Source organism: Panulirus ornatus, chromosome 25 (genome assembly GCF_036320965.1).
Source record: "Panulirus ornatus isolate Po-2019 chromosome 25, ASM3632096v1, whole genome shotgun sequence".
In the NCBI taxonomy this organism is placed as follows: Eukaryota; Metazoa; Arthropoda; class Malacostraca; order Decapoda; family Palinuridae; genus Panulirus; species Panulirus ornatus.
In genome coordinates, this window is record NC_092248.1 from 9,946,703 (window position 1) to 9,969,624 (window position 22,922).

Sequence of the window (22,922 nt, forward strand, 5' to 3'; positions counted from 1 at the left end):
TGCAAGGATTGGCTCCCCGCCCGAGCCTGAGTTCTTTACCAACACGTGTGAGGTCAACACCTGCGTGGACACGTGTCACTCAAATAACCATACGGGAGCTGGGAACGGTCGTGCTACATCCATCATCCCCCCAACGCAACATGATGAGGTCTGCAAGCGCACGCAGCAAGCATTTGCTCCAGCAAGCGGCAAGCACCACGTTCGGTCAACGCGCATGAAAGACGCTGCTTTCAGTCCCGGGGAAACGGTGCATTGGCTGCACACATGGTGGTGCCCGGCATATAATCAACTAACCTTGTGGCAAGATTTGGCCAGAACCGGTGTGTGTGTGTGTGTGTGTGTGTGTGTGTGTGTGTGTGTGTGTGTGTGTGTGTACTGCCTCCCGTCTGGTAACCTTGGGCGAAGCGAGCCCTTCCGAGGACACGCTCGTCACACTGTCTGTATCTCTTCATTAATTCCAATACGCCGCGTATATCACGCGAGGATTCAGCTGTACAAAAAGAAATGAAAAAAAAAACAAGAATGGCGTAGTGTGTGTGTGTGTGTGTGTGTGTGTGTGTGTGTGTGTGTGTGTGTGTGTGTGTGTTAAACCTGTGGATATATCACGTCAGAATAACAGCAGAACAACAAACAGATGTGGCTTTAAATTTGCATACAGATATCATTCCCATGGAAACCATTTCATTTAATGTATATATATATATATATATATATATATATATATTCCTATGAGTCCACGGGGACGAAAAGTTCCCAAGTGCACTTTCGTGTAAAAATCACATCATCAGGGGAGACACAAGAGAGAAATATAACAGTCAGCTGATATATATATATATATATATATATATATATATATATATATATATATATATATATATATATATATATATATATATATATATTCTCTTGAACTGTTCCTCTCAGCAACCTGATTAGCGTGCCAAGAAACTGCTTAAGACAAAGAAGACAATCACAGTCATCTGCAAGAGGATACGTCTCACTGGTAGGGGGACTGGGGCGATCTTCCGTGGAAGTGGTTAACTCTGGACACGACACGAGGCGTCAAGATGGAGGAACGCCCTGCCAACACACACACACACACACGACTCAACGGTGAATGAGCTTAACTATTAACAGAACCTCGGTCAACAACTGATTCACAGCCTCGGGACACTGTTCCTCATTCTCGAAAAAAAATATATATATGTATATATTCAGTACAACGCACAAACAAGGCATGACATTTATCTAGCGAAATGATAAAACATCATGGAATATATTTGTGTGTAAATCCTCGGCGCTTTCCCATAGTAAATCGCAGTAGTGCACACCTGCACACTCCATGATCTTGACACCCTTCCTCCCTCACGACTCACACACACACACACACACACACACACACACACACACACGTGTACCCCTTCACGCTGCGGTCCTCCTCCCGTACCTCTCCAGCCTCCCCTTGTCAACTCCCCCCCTCCATTCAACTTACAGAAGTTCTTTGTGGGGTCATTCTCGCAAAATCGTCTTCCCCCCAAACATCAACATTTCTGGACCATTTTCGCTCCCTCGTTCAAACTATACCGACCTATCCCCTTCCTCGTTCCGTTATCTCACCTCTGGTACTCTCACTTCCCGGGCTATTTACCCTTCGGAATGCATATCCACAGAGAAAATACAACTGCACCCACTAGCCATTCATCTGTTGAGGGTTCGCGTGTCACAGGCTAACAGCGCAGCTTGCACCATACCAAACACGACCCACCGCACATGAGAGACTCTTTATTTTCTCTTTCCATTACTCATCTCAACGCTCCGTCACCCTATATGCCTTTCAGATTTTCACAAATCTTCGTGCTTCCCTCCCGCTGATCTCGCTGTCACCAGTGAGTATAGTCAAGGTCTTGTATACACTTTACCTCCAGTATTCTACTTACCTCCAGTATTCTACTTTCCGAAGGCCCACCTCTCTCAAAAGACAACCATTCTGCTTTGGACGTCCAACTCCATGTCTCGCCTGATGTTCTTAAATCCTTAAAACTCCTGCTTGTGACACTGGTCGACTCCGCTTTCGGAACACTCCGAATTCTATTTCAAACCACGGCAACAACAGATCGCATCCTCATCTAGCCCAAGATTTTCCCCTACACCATTCACTCAATTATGCGTCACTTTCAGGAGGAGGTCTAATCCCTCCACAGCCCCTCCTCATCAACCCCATCAGAGGTCATTACAGGATCGAAGACTGACGTGTATACACACACACACACACATCTCTTCTCCTTTTCCAACATTCTCTCAGGCAATCAGTCTCCTGATGAAGGGGCCTGCCTCACACGACCCCTCAGCAAACCCTAACTATTCATCTCACACACTTCAATTCGTTACTAATCCTCTTATAACACCCTCTCCAGCAAGCTACCCTCCCACCACCAATTTTTTTTTTTGCAGGCTATATCCCTCTTTTCCTGGAGGGTTGGGGATGGGGGTGTGTGGAGAGGGGGAAGTCGTTCAAACAATTTAGTTCTTCGCAATCACGAAACTCTCTCTCTCTCTCTCTCTCTCTCTCTCTCTCTCTCTCTCTCTCTCTCTCTCTCTCTCTGCAACACCCCACCTTATCCTGTTGTCTGATCCACACTTCTCACTCACCTTATCGCTTTCCCCTGATCTCCTCAAACTGTAACCCCCGCTTCCTATTCTCACACCACTTATCTACACCCATCTGTACCCTAGCGCCGGTACTTCTGAGCAACACCGAGCGGTACGTGGCAGCAGATAACCTGAAAATACTTCCTTCGTCTCTTAACTTATTAACTTCTGTACCGTTAGACGCTTATCCAAACAGTCTTAAACCAGTAAGCAACGTTTTCTTTAAGTCTTTGTCTTCCTTGTAATTTCCTCAATCATTATCGACGAGGAGCGTTCCTCTGAAGGATAATGGGACGGAGCAACAAAGACGTCAGGGCAAGAGAGCGACCAAGAAACTTCGCTACACACACACAAGTCTTTTTCTTTTACCCGTATCTCAGTGTCTGTCGCCTTCTCACGCCGTTTCCTCTGCGCCTCCGACACGGTGCATCAGCTCATGATCTGTTCTACTCCAAATTACATTCCCCGACGATGTTCCTTCCTCAGTTTACTTAGTGCTTTCCCACTCACATCACATGGTGTACAGAGACGCTGCCACAAGTTATGATAAGGGAAGGACGATCAATACCTTCGAAAAAACCAACTCAGCTCGGGTGTTCACTAAATGTTGAGACAGTGACAAAATGACCATGAGTATTGTCTCATTTTCAGGCCATAATGACGGGCAGAGAAAAGGCCTTTTAAGCCATCCTCACCAAAGCTATCTGGAATAGAAAGATTGTTTGTATCAGAATATAGACACACAGAGATAACTCCGTCACAGGCTAACCAATGTATCTTCTGCTGTCTGTCTTTTCCATTCTTTCATACTTAATATTCACGTACTACATATCAAACCACGTATGTAACCTCATGAAGGAGGAGGTGCATCCTTTAGGCTTACTCCTACAACGAGATATTAATACGACCACAAAATTTTGACCATCACACAAGTGTAATGATAACTATCACATGTTATAGAGACGCCTCTCCTGGTGAACTAAATTATCCACTGGTCGACCGTGTCTGAACACTGCCGCTCATAAAACACTTGAGTGTGATGTTTGAGGATACTACCCACCCTCTGATACGAATGAGTATAAAATATGAGAAACTCTCAAGACCGCTCATAATGCATTAGATGTATGAGAAACTGCCAAAGTTCTCAAAATATACCTCTGCACCAAGCGTGTTGAACCTTTCCTAGAGTAAGCCACTTCACAATAATGTTACAACGCTGTATAAAACGGGACTAAAGTAAGAATGCGAAGAATAAATGATGAGTGACTACAGGTGAATGTTTGATTATTCTCATATCTATATACACTGGAGGATTCTGCAATGCGTCACTGATCTATAGATAAATAGGAAACGACACCTGGTGCAAATGAATGAAATCAATACGAAGTGATCATTAATACTGCTAGTAATGCTATCATCATTATGCATATTACTAGTACTACTACTACTACTACTACTACTACCAGCACCACTACTACTACTACTACCACTACTACTACTGTTACTACTTCTACTACTACTACTACTACTACTATCATACTTATCATTATCATCAACCTTCTTACCACTATTCTTATCTTTCCTACCCATGCGCAAAGAGGGGTCAAGAAGCACCTAGCAACACAACAAGGTCAGCATCCATCTTTTCCATCCACCACTCGAAACCCAAGACGGGGGCGGCAGGTGGTGTATACATACACACCCATGCTTACATCACCAGCTGGGGGAGGGGGACTAACTCTACCGCTCCGTGTGTAAACATACACGGACGGGGGAGGGCTCTGGTGAAAGGCGTGCTGGGGAGGAGGAGATGTAGGTGGAAGGACAGGGAAGGGGGAGATGGAGATGGGTAGGGATATTAGGGTAAGGGAAGGTGAAGGTAAGCAAGGAATGACAAATAAGTGGATGAGGGGAATGGGTAAATGAAAAAAATACGGGTTAGGGTGAAAACAAAGGAGAGGCAGCGAGTGAAGGAGGGAGAAGGACAAAGTGCACGAGGACTGGCGAGAGACAGAGAACAATAAACACGAGAGACATGATCTCGACAGAACGAATATAATTCAGGATGTGTGAGATGAGGGAGGACCCAGGGAGACTCGGGCACCCATTCCAATACTTCCATCCTTGAATCTCTCTCCCCTCCAATCCTTCCAACCTCCAATCTCCCCCAACCTTCAATCCCTTCACCTCTCAATCTCTCCCCCGTCCAATCGCACCAAAAACCTCCAAATCTCTCTCTCTCTCTCTCTCTCTCTCTCTCTCTCTCTCTCTCTCTCTCTCTCTCTCTCTCTCTCTCTCTCTCTACATCCCACGAACCTTTCTCTCACACCTTCCAATCCCATCACCCTGTTTCTCAGTTCCAATCTTTCTCTTACCCCCATCCCTTACAGCACACAGACACACACACACACACACACACACACACACACACACACACACACACACACACACACACACACACCACCTTACAACCTGATATCCCAAGTAATAATCAACAACTTACATAATGCCATGTACAGGAGAGGGGTGGTGAGGGGTAGGGAGGGGAGGGGGGGGAGCAGTAGACAGAACAGCAAGCATGAGTAACATTCCTGTCGATCTTGTGGGGGGAGAGTGGGGGAGGAGGAGGAGGAGGGGGGAGTAGGTAACTATCTTAATGTTGCTTGACAGAAAACTAGGCCACATCATCACCCCTCCCCCCCCCGGGGGGGGGGGGAGGAACGAGGACGAAACCCCCCCCCCCCCTTTTGCGATCGACTTCTTAACCCTTCGGCCAGCTGGCGTAAGGGATCCTTCTGGTCTGCGTTTCCGCGTGGGGCTTTCGCTCCTACTCCGGTCAAGGTCGCCTCCTCGACGCGCCCCCGACACAACGCGAGTAATTATGACGAGGTGCGCGCGAGACGCTCTCTCTCTCTCTCTCTCTCTCTCTCTCTCTCTCTCTCTCTCTCTCTCTCTCTCTCTCTCTATCTATCTATCTATCTATCTCCCACACACACACTTGCTAACACTCACACCAGGCTGATAAATAAAACAGCATTAATGAATGAATTAATCAATCTTTCCCTTCCTCGTACGCTTAAAACACACACACACACACACACACACACACACGCACACACACACACACACACATACACACACACACAGGAAGCATAACGATAACAAAGGGTGATAATCAACTCCCTAAAAATCAACCTCCTTAAAACCAGTCCAAATGTAGGTCTAAGCTAGGGATCGCCCTTAAGACAGACAGACAGGTCGCAAAAACCAGCACTCAAGTACCTGTTGGTACACCCCGCCACAGACGGGCGGGGGGGGGGGGGGGGGGGGGGGGGGGGGGGGGGGCGGTACGAATCCTCACGTACGCGCTGTCGTCTACAAATGTCTCATTACTGGGCTGGACACGCTCCGGTGGGCGACGAAGAGGGTAGCCCTTCCTATCATGTTCCCCGGACTGACGGATGATGTGTCTCTCTGACCGAAGGAGAGGATGAGCAAGGAGCTGGGGAGAAGGGCGTGCCGTCTGGGGGCACGAGAGGGGGAGAACTTACCATGCAGGGGGGAGTAAGGGAGTACCGTCTGAGGTAAGGGGTGCGTATCGACAGAGAGGGAGAGGAGGGTGTACCATACGCAAGGGAGAAGGGTGTATAGTCTACGAAGGTGAGGGAGATAGGTGTACCTTCCCGTAAACAAGAAGGGAAGGCGTGCCGTCTGAGAGGGAAGGTGGAGGAGGAGGAGGAGGAGCAAGGCACATCGTCTGAGAGGTGGGGGAGGAGGAGGAGGTGGAGGGTGTACCGTCTGTGAGGGTGAAGGAGGAGCAAGGTGTACCGTCTGAGAGGGAGAAAGGGAAAAGAAGGAGCAAGATGTTCCGTCTGAGACCAGGGGAAGAAAACTATCGTCTGATACACTGAGACATATTCGTTGCACCCTAAAAGCCAACACCCACGAGACGCAGGTACAAGTTCCAGTCATGGCCGCCAGGGTACTCACGAGTCAGTCAGTGTGCATCGTAAACCTTGTCGTTATCCACCACTACAACCCCTTCGTTATCTCGACAATTCAAAAAATAATGATAACAAATACAAAGGCGGATACACTACGAAAGATAAAGACACATCGTTTGTGTGAGTGGATGTGTATGAATAAGTGATATGTGAGAGAGAGAGAGAGAGAGAGAGAGAGAGAGAGAGAGAGAGAGAGAGAGAGAGAGAGAGAGAGAGTGTGTGTGTGTGTGTGTGTGTGTGTGTGTGTGTGTGTGTGTGTGTGTGTGTGTGTGTGTGTGTGTAATTGCCTATTTGTACAGCATGGGGAGGGTGTGGGGGCCCCTATCTCTTGAATTTCTATATCATTATACTTTTCAAACTTCTGTATGCTAATCTATGTCACAGTTTCATCACACTTCTGTCCGTTCATCCACCATATTATAACAGCACGTCTTTGTGTCTTTAATTAGTTTCCTGCTTAATTTCATGTTACGTCGCTTGATTCTTGCACCTCGTCATCTTTCTTAGAACAGTTATCTCATCAAACTGGTTTTAATACGTAAAGGGACATGATCAAATCACTCCTTACTCTTCTGTTCACATATTCATTTATCTATTTTTGCAATTACCACATGAACCCTTTTCTATGAAAGAGTCCTGGTGTTGCCTAGGATCCCTTTTTCCGAGACGCCCTACAGCCCAAGGATGCGCTACTTCCAGTAGAAGGGAAATGTGGTCCCCCTCCAGAATGACTTCTTTGACGAAACTGTATACCCCAATGGTATCCAGCCTCGCAAAAGTTCACTTCTCACTCACGGTATAACTTCTCGCAGGATGTGGCAGCAACAGAGACTTGGGGGTAAGTCTATTTTCATCAAGAAAAATGCTAGTAATAATAATAATAATAATAATAATAATAATAATAATAATAATAATAATCGACACACCCACACAAACCAGGGGTAATAATCCGACAAAGAGAAATCATTCCTGATGATACTTTCTAAACGAGATTCTCTCAAGACGGAACCTTCGAACTGAAATGATCAACATACACAGAGCTCCGATAACTCCAACGACACATCCGTGACGACCAAATCACCTGGACCCCGCCAACAAGCGAGACGCGTGGAGGACCCTACGGGGAAGGGGGTGTCAAGGTCTTCAGAACAAAGATCAGAATACAATTCCGTACGCGCACAGAACTCCGGGCTTTGAAACCGGCGTGAGGTGGAACACAACAATGCTTAAAAGGTGGAAAAGCCGTCGAGACGATGTGATTAAGTGTATATTGTATTAGTGACCCAAGGACTGAATATCTTCACGAACCCTTGGCCAAGTGTTGTAACTTGACACGTATTACTCCACTGTATTTGTCGTCGTGTACTGAATACACGAGAGGCCCTTTAGCCCAACTCCGTAACTTAACACATTTACCGTTTCAGTACTGTATGTAGGTGGTGCCGTCCCATTTTTTACGTAGTGAAAGCACTGAGAGGCCCACAGTCACCTAAATAGATATCACTCTACATACTCAAAAGTCGGCCAAGTGTCAGTTGGATGTCCTCACCTGGCCATAGCATGTGGCCTGGCGAATTGATTAAAAATAAACGATCAGGAGACACCGCTGTAGTAAGCCTAGCCTAGCCTCCAGATGTAGGTCAACAGCTCGTTACTGTCCACTTGTCCTGCGTCCACCTGGTCTACGTGTTTAGTAACGACCGTCAATTAGGAGGGGTACGATTCTCACTACTGACGTGTATACAATTTTTTTTTCAATACTCAGTCTTTAAATCCCTTCAACTTATATAATGGCACGATCCTTGAGCAAGACGGTGCGACCCTTTAAGTACAATGGCACGACCCTTGAGTACGATGGTACGACCCTTGAGTACGATGGTACGACCCTTGAGTACGATGGTACGACCCTTAGTACAGCGGTACGACCCTTGATTACGATGGTACAACCCCTGGTTAAGTTAGAGGTGTGAACGGGTAATCCTTTTCAGCATTTCAGAATTGTGACAGATGCTTCTATTTTTTTCTTTTTTACATTTTACCTAAAAAAGCGAAAGATGGAAGAAGAACAGAGTATGTTTTAGCCTTTCGCTTTAAACCTCATAAAAAGCTTTTACAAATTCAAGAACGAGAATGGCAGCCATTAAAAGACAATTAAACACGGGAAGACTTAATTCTACAGGCCAGGTAAATGATAACAGAGAACGGCAAATTACACACGCTAATGACCGAACAATATACATGATGATGTAAAGGGACAGCCAAATAATCATCGAGGGTTAGAACCAGTAATCCAGAAAGTTAATCATTCTTAAAATGAGCTTAAAAGACAGACAGTAGTAAGTCAGCCAAAAAAAACAAATAACAGTTAGTCAAAAGGCCACAACGGGCCAAATGGAGAAACAATAACTCAGGGCAAAACATAAAAGAAAAATCTAACACAATTGACTTACAAAACATGACACTACCTCGCTGAATGAAAAGGAAGAAAAACAAGATAAAGTATATACTGCTGAGTTTGTTTGTTTTTCTGTGTTAGGTCGGCTGTTCATATGTGGTTGTGAAGCTACACTCCTCTGACCCAGGTAGCTGGCACGTCTCTCTCTCTCTCTCTCTCTCTCTCTCTCTCTCTCTCTCTCTCTCTCTCTCTCTCTCTCTCTCTCTCGCCCACAGGTGGACAGCTGGCATTCTCTCCACAAAACGTACAATCTTTCCTCGTCACACTCAACACTTGACAACACGTAACTCACACGACACATTCTTCGTAACTAGATCTTCCTGTGGTGAGCGATATGGGCGTCAGAGAGAGAGAGAGAGAGAGAGAGAGAGAGAGAGAGAGAGAGAGAGAGAGAGAGAGAGAGAGAGAGAGAGAGAGAGAGAGAATGAGTTGGCAGCATGGCATAAGTTTTTAAATCCAAAGTGAAGTGACTACATAAGAGTTCCCTTAAAGAGGTGTGCAAGAATAAATTCCCAGAACCATATCCTTGTGATTTTCAGATTTATACTATCTCTCTTATGTGCTGTTGGGATGATCGTGCCTTTCTCATACACAATGAAACACTGAAATAATAATCAACGGTGTTTTAAAATAACTGATATATTTCATCCACTTCTGAAATTCAGCTCGAGAAATGTTTGTGAAAAATAAAAACTCCGCACTGCCATTAGAAACAAAGTTCTCCAGTTTCTTATCATACCCTTGTGATGCAATGACAAACTCCTGATATAAACTCATCCCGGATTGGCTCTGATACTCTCCTATACATCAATGGTTTTCCTACCATCACCGTACTGTACATTCCACTTCATCTTATTGGTTTCATAATACTTACATATCCTACTGAATACTGAGGGAATGTATACGTCTATGCAGGAGTGAATTATCATTCACTTCATAAATGAATAATATTAATGAGCTTCTCTTTCATATAACGTAAGGCGAAAATAGAAATGCTCCTCCCTCCCACCGTAACGCCAGCGCGACTTCAATTTACTCCCATTTCCGATTTCCTCCTCCAGTAATTCCCTAAGCCATCGTCCACAGGCACTGACCCAGATGTCCCGCTGAGCTTTAAACGGGGAACTAGCGCATAAAACCCACCCCAGACACACACACACACACACACACACACACACACACACGAAGACCATGCCGAACCCACGAACTCCTTCACCGATTCAGCAATGGCCAACGTCCCGAGGCCAGGGAGCGCGACCCACCAACGGAGGTGGCGAAGACGAGGGAACGCGATGATATCTGAGGGTGAGGAGGAGGGGAGATAGAGGGATGGAAGGGGAGGGACAAGTTCCTGGAATAATATGAGGCTGCGGAGGGATTCCTCGAAGAGGGATGGTTGGTTATGAAGGATAAGAAGGACAGGACACACAGAAGAATGAAGAAGGGAAGGATAGTGAGGCAGGATGAGGAAGGAGGAAGAGGGTGAAGCGAAGGGAATGACACGAAGGGCAGCGTCGACGACAAAGACGGCGGTGGGAACGACGGAAGCGGGACAGCCTTAGCGTAGCACCGTGAGACAAGACCACCAGTCACCCAGCACCCCCGCTCACGTGACCTACTTAACGCACGTCCTCCAAAGCGTTCACACCAACGCCAACTGTGTACCCCCACTCTATACGCACGTCCCCCACAACGTCCACACTGAGCGCCAACTGTGTACCCCCTACACAACGCCAACTATGCCCACTGGTGTGGAAACGTGGGTACGGTCAGCAATGAATGAGCAACACCATGATAGAAACGTAACCAGAAGTACAGAACACATCAGGCAAAAACGGAACTTACAGTGTTATGCGCAGCAAACGCGTGTTTCTGTTAAAGATTCAGTTTAGTTCGCTGTGTTCTGTGACCAGAACAAACTAAAGGGAGTCAACCAGGAAGGAATATTTATCAACAATGCAAAACTCTACCAATGCCGCAGCGTGCACTAATACTCTAAGCATGAAATCATATCAATGAAACTGAACAATCCCTCTCAAAAAAGGTTTCACTGTATCAATTTTAATACAAAAGTCATTAGAACCTTTTAAAAGATATATCTTTATGCAACAGTGAACGCCTTCATTTACGTTCAGCCAAGTGAAAGTCTTGAAATCATTTTACACTTTGACTTCCCCCCTACAATAGTTTTTTCCAGTGCCGTACTTAAAACCAGACAAAAGTGTATGTGTGTTTGTGGGACTTACTACAAACCGTTAGTCTACCATCAAGATCTATACATAGTCTATAATACACAGCCTACGGTCTATATATAGTTGCATCTATATATCAATACACACAAGAGCGCTACAGCTATATTCAGCCTATGATTGCCTCCTGACAGCATATGTCCCTCCTTACAACAGTTAGTTCTGCACAAAACAGAAACAAACATCGACAGGTTTATCATCTAGTGCTCGTAACAGCAGACACAGGCGGGTTCCAAGCCAGGTAAGAATGAATATATTATCAATTCATCTACGGTTTCCTTGACACTGCTCTTGTATATGGAACCACAACACAGCAAGACGACTTGTGAAAGGATTGGCAAAATGTACACCCACACCCAGGCTCACATACGAAGACTGGTAGAATGAACACCCACACCCAGGTACACCCACGAGGCTTTGCTTAGATGTATACCCGTAACTAACCGCACATACGCGAACGTACTTAACGCACCAGTGCTTCTCTACAAATGCCAGTGTAACTTCTGAAAAACGAACTGCTTCGAGCGCACGTCCAGAACGTTCAACTCACCCACCTCGTGTACCACTGGTGAATTCTCCGATCACAAGGAGATAGGAAAAAATATATATATTCAGCAACACCGCGCGTCCTAGGCTTCGAGAAATCTAGTCTCGTTCTCAATCCACGTTAAGGGAAAAGAGATCTTCGTCCTCAGCGTCCTTAAGAACCCTGAATTCGTAAGATTGGCGAAGTATACCGGTCAGCGACTGTGCTAACCACCTGAGCACGACGGTTACGACCCATGAGTCAAAGGTCACGCCATTAGACTTCAAAAGGTCCTACCGTTGTGCTCAAGGGTCGTCTCGCCGTACTTCAAGGATCGCCACCGCGGCACTCAGAGAAACCGCACGAAAAATGGCCTTAAATATGATCTTCTTATGCGAGTGTTCTCAACATCTAATCATCAAAAGATACAGTAAACGGGACAACCCAAGTGCAAGAACGAAATATATCTTAAAAGTAACGTACTTCAGCATTCACATTCTGGATAAACATGATACGAGCACGGCGACATAACAAGGCCCGAGCAGACATAATAAACATTAGAATAACAATATTCTCCACTTTTAATACGAAACAATCCACAAATTATAACATATATATATATATATATATATATATATATATATATATATATATATATAATGCCAAGAAGTTAACAAAAGACTCGTTAACAGTAATGGCGCGAGAAGGCGCGGGGGTTCGGCTTCATATTACCCTCAGGAACTACTGAGCCTGACTGCATGTGTGTAGGAGGGAGGGAGGGATGGGGTGGCGAGTCACCGGCGTCCAGACTATCCTAAAACGGAATCCTTCGATGCATGAGAGAGAGAGAGAGAGAGAGAGAGAGAGAGAGAGAGAGAGAGAGAGAGAGAGAGAGAGAGAGAGAGAGAGAGAGAGAGAGAGAGACTGTCCCAGGCCAGCCTAGGCAGAGCCTCCTGGGGGTAACAACAATGCCTGGCCCGTCTGGGAGGTACCTCCAGGGAAGGGGGGGTAACAATACTCAGGCACAACAGGTGGCTCACCTTGAGGTATCCCGCTGCTACTGACAATGATCACACAACTATACCTCGCCAGCGCACACACACACACACACACGCGCACACGCTTCCCTCCCGTTCACACTGCAAGCCTAGTCTTCATCGGCGTTCAGAATTAGAAAAGAAAACGGTTTAATTCCATTTCTAAAAACCCTATCCTGCCGTAATATATTAGGCTTGCCGTCATTAAACGCAATAAAAGCCGTGAGGGGTAACTTCAACGATCGTAAGACTTAATAAAATAAAAAAAAACCGAACACATACCATGCATATCAACGACGTTATTCGAGGAACCCATTCATGTCCTCCGCTGGTCTATACCCGTTGCCTGCGTGCCCGCCCTACCGTTATAATCACCCGAGCTCTTTTTTTTTTCCCCCTCCTTCATTCAACATCGCTATCAGGGAGTGCTCAAAATACCAAAGCTTTACCGCACCCATGTCCTCCCTGAGCGATTGTCCCGTCCACAGTCTCTCACGTTTACTTACTGAAGCTGTAACCACAGCGGGTGTCACAGCCTAGCCAGATATCATGGTAGTCGGGTCTCTGGCCAATATGAAATCACGTATAGATACGTATTCCTCCTACATAGATTATGAAAATGCTTAAAACATTACATATACACTCGTTGCAAGTAGGCAACGGCGCAAGCAACGCTGGCGAGGCAATTTCATCAATATTGCCAGAAAATTCTGAAACAGACATCCAACATCGTATTAAGGCAGCTTTTTCTGCCTGACATTCACTAGGTCTTTCATCGGATGGCAGCCAAGATGGAGGAATAATTTTCCCTTTCTCAGAATCTCTCTCTCTCTCTCTCTCTCTCTCTCTCTCTCTCTCTCTCTCTCTCTCTCTCTCTCTCTCTCTCTCTCTCTCTCTTTATCTATCTATCTATCTCGGAACCCTCTTGCATCGGGAAGCCATCGTACTCTATTTCGGAAATGCCTATAAAATCAATATTCGAGGAAGCTACTTAACGGGCTGCCTGTCTGAAGCCTTCATCGTGTCTTCTCATAAAGCTAATGGAGTAGTTTGTGAAGATGATAACGTGCCACAATTTTTCTTAAGATATTGTTAATCTTGGCTCTGCAGGTAAATATATGTAACAGCATCACCAAGCTCACGCATCACGACACTAGGACACGAACATCCTGCAGCAGGCTGTGAGGGTGGTATACAGAAGGACTCGTCGCAAAAACCATATACCGCGATAGTTAGCAATAACATTACACCCCATTATTACCAGCAAAAAAAACTAAAGAGCATATAGCTGTTGCTCCAAGGAAATCAACACTAGCGTCCAAAACGTGTGCTATATCGTGTTGCCGTCGTCCAACCTGATGTTGAACATACTGCTTACATATTCTGAGGGCGAAGGGAACTATGGGGGACCACAACTTATTTATCATAATCAATAAAGGTTTAACTTGCCACTAACTAGTATTCATTTACTATAATCAATAAAATTTCAACAAACAGGACGACAAAAGCATCGTATAAGTCATCAGCGAGAAATATAATCACAATTACTTTAATCGTTGCAAGTCATCGATTACGACACTTATTTCAATTATAATAATTAGTAATTAGGTTAATATGCTTACACAATAATTGCGGGGCGGTACAGACACGGTGAAGGCCACCCCTTCCTGTAAAGAAATGCTTCATCAACGCTGTCGCTGTGTCACATACAACCAGGTGACTGACGGTGTAACTTCATCGTAAGTCACCGCCGCTAACGCTACCGCTTTCATCAATACGCAAAATACTACATCCAGCGTCGTATCTACTACCTCCTTCACAACAAGGCTCTTAATCACCACCTACATCATCATTACAGACTCAACCAACTGACTAGAAAAAAAAATCACATCACAGACCCTTCTATTATCTCTTTACTACTAAGTACCCCTATACCATCAGTCCTGTAGTCAAGTCTGCTCGGTTCAACCCAGCCAGTCGTCTGTCATGATATAAACCAACGGATGACCAACACACTTCAAACCTTTGGTTTCATGGTGTGCGAGATGCCCACGGAGTACAAAACCTACATATGTATTAGTCGTATATTACACCTGCTCCAACAGGAGAAACGCCATCCTCCGGCTTGATACAAGTTTACCTTTCATGATCTGTGATGTCTTATCCAACATAAAAGAATGATCAAGGACCATACATAACACATACAACGCAGTGCAAAATGCATATTTTGACAAGCTTTTAAATGAGAAAATCAATTCGGAGGGTAAAATTCGTTTCTCGATAAACGCATACCACAATATTAGTTCCCACTTATTCGCACGACTCCAACCCTTAATCAACCACCCTCGACACCCACACCCCAGCTCATCCTTGTCTCCTCAGCGATAAACAAATGGACACAGAACATAAATAACTGGTTATTTTTCCCCCAGCTTGGCGCACCCGGAGTGGCACCCAGGCCGGAATATCAAGAAATGTTGATAAGGTTCCAACACCATGACAGACTCACCAGCTAGTTTCTCCAACAAACTTAACGAGACTTGGAAACCGCAATATATCCTCGTTAAAAGTCATTCTTTCACTTTAACCATCAGCTGTTCGAGAGCGCACATTTTCTCCATTTTATTGATCATTAAGTCGCTTTGGTACTCTTCTGGGTCCCTCAGTTTGACTCTGCTCTTATTTTTCGAGCTGTAATTCATTCAATCAATTTCTAAAATCAACAAGCCTCACGATCCTTTCATATGTAATTTGTAATTTCAGTTAGTGAAAACATTTTCACTGCAAGATTCAGTGATTTATGTATGTTACTTGTCGTTGCGTCCGACAGGTTCAAAATAAACAGCAAGACTAATTCAGTCCAAACTACCCACCATGAGGCATTCCGTAGATAAGATCCAAGACAGGACCTTCCTGGTTGTCATGTAAAAGGTAAATGAAAGGAACCATGTCTCACACTATTACTGTGTGGCCGTTGGCAACTCAAGGTTAGCAGTTGTGATGTTCGCTTCTTTCACTGCGCCTCCGCTAGGCTTTGCAACTCTAAACCACACCATGCGTTTCCTTTAAGCTCTGATCTGCCATAATTTTTAAAAGGCAGGTTTTCCCCATGCTTCCAAACTCTTGGGTTAGTTTCCCCCGTTGTTTCTATACTTTTCTATCCTTTTAGCCGTTATTCTATGTATGGCCCGACCTCTCCGTTGAATGTAGTCTTCTTAAAGAAAAAAAATTTCGTATGTTACAATGCTTCGGATGATTGATTCACCATAACACCTTGAGAACGGCGGTACGACCCTTAGATATGATAGTATGGCCTTTAACCCTTAAAGGTCAGATCAAAGGCCACACCGTCATGCCCAAGAGTCGTGCCGTCGTCTCCAAAGGTCGTAGTCATGCAGAAGAGGTTCAGGTGACTAGAAAAGGAACAACCTCATGAACAACTCGTTCTTCACTTCAAAAAGTCTCTGTCGATTCGGGCGAATGACTACCGTGTCGTCTCATAACTACTTTCCAAACCATTTCGGCAACACTGCAACACAACTACGATCTTACCCACAAGCTGGTATGATCATTTACATCAGCAATCACTTAACAAGTTACAGTCAAACTAATATTTAAGGTTTAGCGTGAACAAGCAGTTCCCGTATGATAAGCAAGATACGGGAAATAAGTTGCTAGTGTACCAGTGGTTCTCCAACGCAAGGAGAGGAGAAAGCAAGGGTAATATACGAAACAGGGAAATAAATTACGTCGAAACAAACCTACATATATCCTCATTTAACATTTGACATTGATAGACTCAAAACTGGAAAACAGAGGTATCTCTCTATTCCCAACTTAAGCAACATTTGGTTAATAAAGTCACCTCTCCCCAGGTCTAAGGACCCATCAGTTTCAGTATTACATACCTCCTCCTATTTCTAAGTTCCAGTGAATTTCGAGTCTTTACAGTCCTTACACCCTCCATAACCCCAGACTTTTGGCTCCAAGCAAGTTCTGTTTGTCTCATCATCACCCCTCCTTAACTTGCAATACAATCCTTTCCGAAATCCTTCTTTGACATAGCAATTGTGTTCTAAGTATTGGAATGTTCACCAGGCAAGTTACATTTCATTTTCCTAGTAGTATTTTGTGTCCACCCCCAGTCATTTCAACATTTATCCCCCCCCCCACCTCTCAGTAATCCTTGAAAACGAAAATTTTTATATCAATTTTCCTGAACTGGAACTTTTTACATTTGCCAACCCTCATTATTCGAGGTCATGCTTCCCATTTTCTGTTGTCCTAAAAATGCCGGCCCGTCACAGACTAATTATATAAACATTCATTTCCATAAACCGTAAAGTAACATGCATCAACCGTGCATGTCTGTGGTAACTACATATTTAACTGCATTTCATAGGGTTTGTAGCATTTGGCACAGACTTACAGAGTATAGTTTGTTTCATTCCCATGGTCAAGTGTAAAACAGAATGAATTGGAAAACAGTAGTAGGCAATTCAATACTATTTTTCTACCGCAATACATTCCAAAAGCATCAACCTCAAGAAAGTTGGTAAGTTTAGGAGCATTTCATTCGTGAATAATGTTTTTCAGTCACATTTTATTCGTGAGCAATGTTTTTCTTAGTCAGTCTTAAAAAAAGAGAACGAGTACATTGCATAAAGAAAATGGAATTCCTTCTTAGTAAAAGGGTAACTATGATATGTTCATTGCGCCGTGGTGGGGGGGCTTACCCGTTTCTTTTCAAGTAATTTAATGAAAAAAAAATTTGAGTTACGTAACCCAGTTTTTTCTTAATAACCTATCTGTGCTTCAAATCCTCTATATGCTGTCCTCATCTACAGAGTGATAGACATGGTATGGGAAATAATTCCCTAATGAAGGCCATCTTAGGCCACAGAGAAAAAAAAGCAGAAGTCAATCTGAGCTCCATAAGTGACTGTAAACCTGGCTCTTAAGTGGAAAGCTTATATGAAGAGTAAAAAAGAAAAGGAAGAGAATTACATGGCTTAGCTATTCGAAAGAAGTTATCATAACAGCCAATCACAATCTCATAACTCTGTTTGTGACTTTCATCTATTACTCATACTATAAAAAGTATTCTTTACATCAAGTATTTCTACTTTCATGTTATGTCTTCTGGTTCTTCCAACCCCATCACCTTTCGAAGCAAATCTCAAATCTGGTTTAAAGATTTTGTTGTAAATGGGTCACCCATCACTCTTCTCCCATCCAGTATCTTTAACTCAAGAACAAACAATACAAGCTACATTCTTGCTTTCATCAAAAACCTTATATATAACACAATCAAACTCTCCTGAAAGATCAAAGTTAACATATTCTACACTAGGCAGTGCTGCCTTAGGCAAAGCCTTTTCAGATGCTTCACAAGTCAAAACTTGTGTATATATATATATATATATATATATATATATATATATATATATATATATATAATGCAGACTATATCTCTTTTCCTCCAAAATTTTTCCATTATCCAAGTGAAAACATCTGGTCTGCTGTCGCTCTTCCCTTCTATATCTACCTTGTTCTTCGCCTGTGAGTGATTCACTAATCCCTTTAACGTAATCAATCAGTCCTACCATACACCTTGCTAACTAGGCACTAAACAAAATGTGCAAATGATAATGGTGATTCAGTAAGGTGAAAACTAAAGGTGTTCCTGCACAATTTAGCTATAGGTACCTTAAGATAATGAAAGAATATGTAATCAAGAAATCAAAATTCAGTCACAAACTGGAGGAACCTCAAGGAAGATAATGTAAGAATATGGTATCGACAAAGCAAGTTCAGTCACAGTCAACATGAAAGGAACAGAGAATGCATTTCAATGGAAAGGAATATAGAAAATGCATTTCAAAGCAAAAATGTCAAGTAACTCAAGAATAAGATTACATCTTCACAATAAATCAAGCAAAACTGCAATTTACAAGCAATTCAAGAAAAGAGGGGCCAAGGGTTTACCTGTCAAGGGTAAAACCTGCAACGATGTTGATACTGCAACAGTACACAAAAATCCTATTTACATTAACTAAAATATGCAAATAAATGGCACTAAGGTTCACTGGATGCTTCTCTGTAAATTCAAGAACACAAAGTACAGCTTATTACCATATATTTAGATCAAACCTGGACTTCTATGCACTAGATGGACAATACAAAGATATTAGCAAAATCTTCCCTTTTCATTGAGACACACCTTCTCTATTTACAACATCTACAAGGGCAACAGTGCTTTGTTCTATTTGGCTTAACACAGTTATGAAATTGCCATTATGCAGCAGATTGTATGATTCCTTTACTTTCCATTGTTGAATTCTGTCCTTTCTACGGTAACATCTGCGTCTTGTAATGAATCATGCCGAAGCAAATCATAGCTTTCCATACAGTATTTATCTATTCTATTTCATAGCCCATAATGACAAAATCTCACAACAATAACAAAATCCACATAAAAGGAAAATAAAAATTTTTAGCTACCCATTTAAAATAGCTCTTTTCAAATAAGATGTCCTGAAAAAAATCAAGAAAGTGTGTGAGGCAACAAGAATGAAAGAATACAGTCAGGAAATCAAAATTCTGTAATCAAAATGATACACAAACCATTGAGGATTTCAGCTTAAACAATGGAACCATTAATAAAGACATGAAATACTTTAAAAAGACCTATATGGGTAAACCCAAGACAGGGTAATACATGTTTCACACAATCAGCAAAAATCCCCATAACTAAAACAATATGTTTGATGAGTATTTAACTGGCAATTCTTAGTTTTATTCAAAGCTTCATGATTACAAGGGCTGCAACACAACATTAACATTTGCAATTCACTGAATTTACAGCAATGAAATGGGATGTCGAGTACAGATATATAGTATCACTTGCACAACCTAAACAACAGATGAAAATCACAATGAAACATTTACACAAAATCCATCAACTTAATTTGTAAACTAATTTCTGTACACAAATTGTTACAATTCATTATTCTTTACTGAAACTCTTGATGGTCCATCTCTGGGCAAATCTGAAATTGAAGTCATTGGAAATTTTACTAGTTCTTAAATTTTCTTTGAGTACTGCACTGCAATTATTTCCTTCACTGAATATGAACTTTTTATATAATCTTTCTTCGCTGATATTGCTCCATTCCCTTTAAGATCACTGGTATTTGTAAATTTTTCTCTTTATAACTTCACTTCCCCTGTTGAAACATTTCATGACACTTACAGTATCCACCACTTCACCATGTATGTTACATGAAAATAACTCCTGTGCATTCTTCAGCCATACTTGGAATGTTGGCTAGATCTAACAATTTTTATGGGAGACATAATCTTCTACTGTAAAGTTTGCCGTGGGATGAAATTCCTCCATCAAACCTTTGCAATTTCTACAAGCTGTTCAATCTTGAGATGCATTAGGTGAAACCACCTAATCTTACTTCATTAAAAGTTCACAGAGGTAAATGCTAGTTATCTGGTAACCTTGTTGGAATCTTCATAGCCTCTAAAATAACTACAGTCTCCCTCATGGCATGTCTGAAGGTTTTCAACTGCATTTTCAACAACGAATGTTTTGGGATTATGCAGAGCACTAGTCACATGATTATCATCACTCCTTAAAACAAGTAATTGATTCCAACAGGTAAAGGCTTTTCTAATGTCATTCACAACACTTCTGATAACATAACAGCACTGACCAATCTTCTTACACAGGGTAACCACAGCACAATACATTAATTTTCAATCACTTCCAATCATTTGTGAAAACATCAACAAAAGCCTTCTATCCTTCCACTGTACATGCATAGTCAGTAAGTACTCATTAATACATTTTGCCCTTACACCATCATTTCAGAAATTATTAACCCACTGTATATATGTTGTCCTCACACATTTCATTTTGAAAACGTTCACCATCTACAATTTTTTTTTTTTCACTTTCTGCAACACCATCGGAATTACTCTGTCTTCAAACATACTCATCTTTGCTATAGATGATCATTTTCAATTGAAAGACACCGATGATGTTAAAAATGTTGCTTCTTTTTATCAAATAATATCCTTACTGCCCCTACACAATATATCCAAATCTTCCTGCATTTTTTGTAAAAGCACTGGTATCAGCTAAATGAAGCTTAGTACAAGAAATGTGGGCTAGCACTAAATTGTATAAAGCATTTGTTATCTTAAAGTACAAAAATGATAGTGGGCATGGCTCTGACTAGAGTGAGAGAGATAAAAATAAAAAGGTGGAATAAATATAGAAAATCAACAGAACCAATGAAAACCTCACCTTACATACTGTAACAGTAGCGATTTCTCTGAGATTTCAAAGTAAGAGTCGAAGTACAAAAAACACACCCTCGATTAACTATTGCACCAAATGGCAAAAAATAGACAAAACACTGGACATCTGACAGCACTAGTGCCCAACTTCTCAACTAGCAGTTATTCACATGGTCCTCTGCAGCAGGCCATATTGCTATTTCTTTATTTCTGCTATAATTCTTCGGTTCTTAAGAAGCTCAATGACGTTTTCATAGGTTCTGTGGATTTCTAAAAGGGTTTCTCCTACTTTTCTAGGTTAAACCCATTTTCCCTGATCTTCATAACCCTCCCCACTACCACTTACCTCATAGTCATATGAAAGGAATGGCTCCAAATAATGCATCATAAATCACAACTCTATATTACATCTATCATTTGTGAGGAATGTACTGGTACCAGATTTGTCCAATTCCATATATATATATATATAAAAAAATGGCTGTGCTGAACTATCCACCAGATTTGTCAAAAATAATTGGATAAAACTCGATGCAACTTATCATTCAAGCAAAAAATAATTAACTTCCCTAAAAAATCTTGAATATTTCTCTTCATTAACAATTATATATATACATACTACACTTTCAGCTATCTTTAATTACTTAACCAAACATTATCTTTTACCTTTCAAGTGCTGCCCATCTGCTAAATCACTGATCTTGAAACGGCCAGGTATCGAAAACACATGAACAATTATGCCACAGTAACATATGTTCCTTAAAATAATAAAGGTATATTACAACTAAACCACCAGCACAGCGTCCCTAAACCTAAAACGAGAATAGCTATAAATAAGTGGATGAAGCATCTGCCATAAGGTTCCTTCCCAGCCAAAGTGCATTACGAAATTAATGCCAATCAAGATTCCTAACTTGATAAAGATAACAGTGTCATCTAAATGAAACATTTTAATGAAAAACGAGTTGCTGTGATTATTTCTAACTTCAGAGGACTAAAATTTAATCTCCTTTTCGTCAGCCGTTCACAAAATAATAGTTCGCCAGGACGCCACACAGGAACCTTCACCAGTACCACCACACAAATCGTTACAAGTCCCAAATCCTAACTGCCTCAGCAATGACCTAAACAACCCAGCCTGTAGTTCAAGGACAACTGGTCTGTCCTGTCGTCTGTCACCTACACTTTGCCCTTCAACAAAGGCACTAGCATATTTATTGTTAGTCCACGAAATCTTACCTAGGATTCAGATGGGCCTCAGCACACGGTGGAGGTAGATTCTTGGGGATACTTTACAATCACAAAATCAAGAAAATCAACGCCTCAAACGTACAAAAACCACGCCTCAAGGAAAACCACTTGCTCAAGTAACAAACAACACACCGCACAGCTGATCAGCATGTTTGTGTTGACAAAGTTGTCCAACAGATGGAACCACTACGAACGTAAACTTATTACAAACATATAGAAAAGCCCTTTTTTTTCTCTAAAGCTTTCCGGTGTCATGGTATTATCAGAGCCGTAACGCGTTAGATACGTGAGATTAAGCTCGGGCTCGAAAGACTGCCAAGGGGAAAGGCAACCTAGCTTCAGACTGTAAAAGTTTGTGTTGCCTGTAACATACAGTCGAAGCATTACCTTACATAAATAAAATTAATAACATATACACCTCTATGAATAAATGAT

The 22,922-nt window shown here is 42.4% G+C and overlaps 1 long non-coding RNA gene across 2 annotated transcripts in view; it reads right to left on the bottom strand.

Moving 5' to 3' along the window:
• The window catches only part of LOC139757247 (uncharacterized), a 199,247-nt gene extending 176,325 nt beyond the window's left edge, over positions 1–22,922 (bottom strand). The window contains exon 1 of one of the 2 annotated variants that reach the window (XR_011714554.1): positions 22,476–22,904. This is a non-coding gene — a long non-coding RNA (uncharacterized lncRNA). Of the gene's footprint in view, positions 1–22,475 lie in introns of both variants that reach the window. The other variant, XR_011714553.1, reaches the window with a different exon arrangement.